At 42.8% G+C, this 5,526-nt stretch overlaps 1 pseudogene; it reads left to right on the top strand.

Moving 5' to 3' along the window:
• The first annotated feature begins 2,136 nt into the window (after positions 1 to 2,136).
• LOC120539307 lies at positions 2,137 to 4,558 on the top strand (annotated as a pseudogene).
• The last annotated feature ends 968 nt before the right edge of the window (positions 4,559 to 5,526 follow it).

Here is a 5,526-nt window from a genome sequence, read left to right as displayed (position 1 = left end):
AGTTCTTGTGATGAAGCTATTTCAGAACCCCAATGTCCCTAAAGGAAAGGCTGTGAAACATTTGTCGTATGAGAGCAGTTCAATAGACTGTGTGCATGGCTAAGGCAGCATGTGCTTGATGCTGTATCCCGATAATTCTCTTTCCGATCAGCTGCTGTAGAACTGTGATTCCACACTTAGATACAGTGAGATAAATACTCTGAGTGGTTAGTGAGAGTAACAACGTTAAAGCAGCTATGGTATTTGGAATAGTTTGGCCATTCCGTGGACCATTATATTGTTATGGGTTAATTACAATCAGATGCCTTAAACTAATAAACAATATGTGGTTAATTTCAGTGTATTTGATAAAGCCACGTCAGAGATGTGGATCTAAAAAAGAAAGGAAAACCACACTGCAACAAAAGCACTGCTTTGACACGGGGTGCTGCCAGTTTGCAAAACCAAGCAGAGAACTTGAGTACACCAGGGATTGAGATGGCATGATAATGTGTCTGGCTTTACACCAAGTTTAATTTTTACACAACATTTTTGTGCATATGCACCATTTATACATGAGGACCCCTGGTTTCAATTACTGATGTGAAACATATGACATTTCATTTGAACCTTTGACTGGCAGTGCTTTTAGCCATGTTCAAAAACTGATTATAGCTTAAACGCCTTCCAACATTGAATGCACTAGAAGAATGCATGTTGCAAAAATGAATATAATTTCAGATAAATACAAGGACTATTTATAGTCATTTCCCAGGATTAAATAAAAGTAAATGTAGGTTTGCCCACAAACGGGACTAGAAACTGTGTGGGCATTGTTCATGACGCGCTTAAATTTCTGTTAAATTAAAGGAAAGTAAATATATGCTAAACTCAAAATCTCTCTTTCTCTGACTATGTTTTCTACTTGAAATATGCACGAGAGATTTGATGCCTAAATGGATTTTTGTCTAATTTTGGCCATAATGTCACTAAAATTACATTTCCGCCTTCAGGTAGACTTTTTACAAGTATATCCAATATATAATACAACAGTATTTCTGTGCTTAGTTCTGAAGAAAATTCCTTTTAAATATTCAGTACATTTGAATAATATATTGCCAATCCCAAAAACCTAAAATTTAACTGGCATCCTTCTTTAAAATATAAAGTCTGTTGTTATGACGCAATGGTTTAAATTACTCTATTGTGCTGCTTTTGTTTTTCTCTCTGCTTTTCACATGACCTTGTTGAATTGAGATGGCTATGTAAAGAAACTGGATATTCTTTAGACTTCCTATCCAGCAGCACCAGTTTGATACTTTACTTTTTCTGTTTGAGCTGAGACAAATTAATTTCCATTCAAGGCTTATCCTTTCAGCTTGAAAGGAGTTGTGGAAAGCAGCTTTGCTAGTAGTTTGTTTGAAAACAGAAATGTTTCTAATTAAATGGGGCTTTGAGTTGTTTAAACCAGTTGATTAGAGAGAATCCTTAATACATTAACAGAATTAGCAGGTAAGTGAGAAAATGATCTGGCAAGCAGTTTCAGCTGTGTCTTTTTGATAACTGCTGGAGCATTAGAACTTAGAAAGCACATTAAACACAGAATCAAAGCTCTTAATGCACCTTGAAGATGTATTGTTCTTTTTGACATTACATCTAACAAATAAAGAAAATTATAACCTTAATAGCACAAAAAATATAAAAAATAACAATAATATAAAGTGTCAGTATGTATACAGTACAATATCAAAAGGAAAAATGAATTAATCTAATTTAATTTCTTGGGTATTTTATTCTAGTATAGAATCATGGTGGCAAGCAGAGTAGGACAGAAGAGCTGGATCCCAGCCAGGACCCAGGCCTGGACAGCGTGTCAGTTTAATGCATACACTACATTCTTTCACATGGGGCCAGTTTAGACTTGCAAATAATCTCACCTAAACGTTTTTGAGATATGGCAAGAACGATGTGACCAGAGAAACCCCATATGAACATATATAAATGAAAATGCAAATAATGATGAGTTTCTGTCCAAATTATGAAACAACAGTATTAATAAATGTGCCACCTTCTTACTCCAGTGTAAAAATGTCAGTACAAACAACAAACTGTATCTCTTCTTCCCATATATTTACTATGTACATTATACATGTATACATGTACTGGGAGTCTGTGGAAGTCACAAGACCAACAATCATTCATTCGACTTGGGCAGCCAATACTGGAACATGGAACATGAGAACCATGTAAGAGACAGGGAAGACTTTTCAAGTAGCAGTGTAGATGAAAAATTACAACCTCACACTGCTTGGGGTCAGTGAGACCAGATGGACAAAGTCTAGACAGAAATGACTAGTCTCAGGAGAGATGATATTATACTCTGGGCATGAAATAGATAATATTTCCTCAACCAAGGAGTAGCCCATGGCTCAAGGATCATCACAGCATCCTTCCAAACCAAGAAGAAGAAGATAAACATGAACATCGTATAGTGCTTCACTCTTATGAATGACAGTGAGGAGGCAGACAAAGACCAGTTCTACACCCAGAGAGAGACGTTAACATCCTGCTGGGTGACTTCAATGCTAAGATCGGAATAGACAACACTGGCTACAAAGATATAATGGGAAGCCATGGACTAGGAGACAGGAACAAGAATGAAGAGAAGCTGGCAAACCTCTTTGCATTGAACAACTTTGTCATCAGTGGCAGTGGTTTTCCCCACAAGAACATCCACAAAGACACTTGGGTATCACCAGTTCACATAAGTGAGAACCAGATTGACCACATCTGCATCAATTCAAAGTTCAGAAGATCAATACAGGATGTGAGAGTAAAGAGAGGAGTGGACATGGGTTCGGATCACCACTTCATTGTGAAAATGAAGCAAAACTGGATGACGGCATGCACAGCACAACATAAGTATAAGACACCTCTGTTGAGAGAGACTAGCAAGCTGGAAAAATGCAGAGTCACACTCAGAGATAAGTTTCAATTACTACAAGATGTGCTGGAAGAAGAGGAGAGTACCCTGGAGAATAAATGGAAAGAGATAAAGGAGACAGTAATGTCAACATGTCAGGAAGTGCTTGATCCTAAGAAGTACTAGCACAAGGAGTGGATCTCAGTGGGCAGCCTGTGCAAGATCCAGTAAGAAACTGAAGAGGATGGTGATCAACCACAGCCCCCAAGAAGGCCAAAGCTGAGCACACAGAAGCAAACAGGCAAGCAAAGAACAGCATCAAAACAGACAAGCGAAAATAAATAGAGGACCTGGCAATTGAAGCAGAACAAGCAGCAAGAGATGGCAACATGAAAGAACTGTACGAAACAACCAAGAAGCTGTTAGGAAAGTACAGCAAACCAGAGTAACTTGTGAGGGACAAAGAAGGAAGACCGATCATGGGTGATGAGCAACAGAAGAACAGATGGATGGAACACTTCAAGAAACCCGTCATTGAGCAGTTGATAAAGTGGAACTCGTCCTTGTACATCAACTGTGTTGACTACTTGAAAGCCTTTGACAGCATGGACAGGGAGACCCTCTGGAAGCTGCTCAGGCATTATGCTGTGACAGCCAAGATCACCACTATCATCAGAAGCTCATATGAGAGACTGAACTAAAAAGTGGTCCACAGCATGCACCTCACAGAGGTTTTCAAAGTAAGGACTGGTGTTAGACAAGGCTGTCTACTATCACCATTTCTCTTTCATTTGGCAATTGACTGGATCATGAAGACCACCACAACACAGAGAAGACAGGGAATATAGTGGATGCCTTGGACACAATTGGATGACTTAGACTTTGCTGATGACTTAGCACTACTGTCAGTCACACAACTGCAGATGCAGTAGAAGACTGACAACATAACAGCCACCTCTGTGCCAGTGGGGCTTAACATACACAAGAGCAAAAGCAAAATTTTCAAAATAAATGAAGTTAGCACCAATCCGGTCATGCTGGATGGTGAAGCACTAGAGGAGGAGGATTCCTTTATTTACTTGGGCAATGTCATTGACAAACAGGGCAGCACAGACACCAACATCAGATCACGAAACCGGGAAGCACGAGCGGAATTCGTGCAACTATGGAACATTTGGAGTTCCAAGGAACTGCTAGTCTACACCAAAGTCAGGCTCTTCAACACCAAAATTAAGGCCATCCTTCCATACAGAGCAGAGACATGGAGAACTACAGCCCCCGTCATCATGAAAGTGCAGCTTTTCATTAACAGCTGCCTGCAAAAGATTCTCCATATTCATTTGCCAGACACCATCAGCAAATGAACTCTGGCAGACAACAAACCAGCTGCCCATAGAAGAAGAAATCAAGAAATGGCATTGGAGGTTGATAGGACACACCCTGCGAAAGTCTGCAAGTTATATTACCAGACAAGTACTAACATGGAATCCCCAGAGAATGCAGAAAAGAGGCTTACCAAACAACACCTGCCACTGGGATTTGGAGGTAGATATCAAGACCATGGGAATTACCTGGAACCAGCTGAAGAGAAAAACCAGGACAGAGATGCTTGTACGGGTAGTAGGAGGGGTAGTAGTTGAAAATGATGAAAAATGAAATAACATTATACAGTAAATATTGATTGGATATTGGAATTTTTGGAGGATGGCTTAGAGGAGTCACTCCTCCCTGAAGACTAAATCTAGAGGAGATGAGTAGTTATAGGCATGGACCTTCTGTCAAACTGTCAATCAAAATGATTAATGACCTTTAAGCCCCGCCCCTATGATGTCATGCCGGAAGTCCCGCCCCAGCTGATGCAAGACCGGAAGTCCCGCCCCGCTGACGCAAGACCGGAAGTCCCGCCAGTCGCCTCCTGATGACGTCACTCCGGAAAGTCCCGGCCCCTCACGTGACCTCTCTCCTCCCCCTTTGGTACCGCCCCCTGGCGGCGGTTGGTTGAAGGGCCCCCTGTCCCTGCCCAGACTACGCCTTGAACCCTCCCCTGGCCCCTGATTGGTTCTCCTTTCTGTCAACGGGCTTTGATGGATGTCTGCCCCTCGTTGAGCCCTCCCCGGCCCCTGATTGGTTCTCCTTTCTGTCAAGGGGGCGTTGATGGAGGTCTGTCCCCTCCTTGAACCCGCTCCCACCCCACACCCATCTGCCGGCCCAGGAAACTGTCAAGGGCAGTTTGATGGATGTCTGCCCCCTGTTTGAACCTGCTCCCACCCCACACCCACCTGCCTGCCCAGGAAACTGTCAAGGGCAGTTTGATGGATGTCTACCCCCTCCTTGAACTCCCCACTGCCCCCCCGAAAGACAAGCCCGGGCAAGTGACAGCCTTTACCTCGACAAGCTCAGACATGCCCGGGGCCTGTCCTGACTAGCTCAGACATGCCCGGGGGCTGCCTCGGCCCCGCCCTTCCTCTGGCACAAGCCCAGACAGGCCCGGGGCCTGTCCTGACCGGCTCAGACATGCCCCAAGTCACCCTGCACCAGTCCCAGCACGCTCACGAAATTAAAATCTCTATCTCATCTTGGCCTCTCTAAGTCAAGCTGCTTTTTTTGTCCCTCACACAGACAAC

The sequence above is a fragment of the Polypterus senegalus genome, chromosome 1, assembly GCF_016835505.1.
Source record: "Polypterus senegalus isolate Bchr_013 chromosome 1, ASM1683550v1, whole genome shotgun sequence".
Taxonomy (NCBI): Eukaryota; Metazoa; Chordata; class Cladistia; order Polypteriformes; family Polypteridae; genus Polypterus; species Polypterus senegalus.
This window is presented reverse-complemented; position numbering and strand designations above follow the sequence as displayed.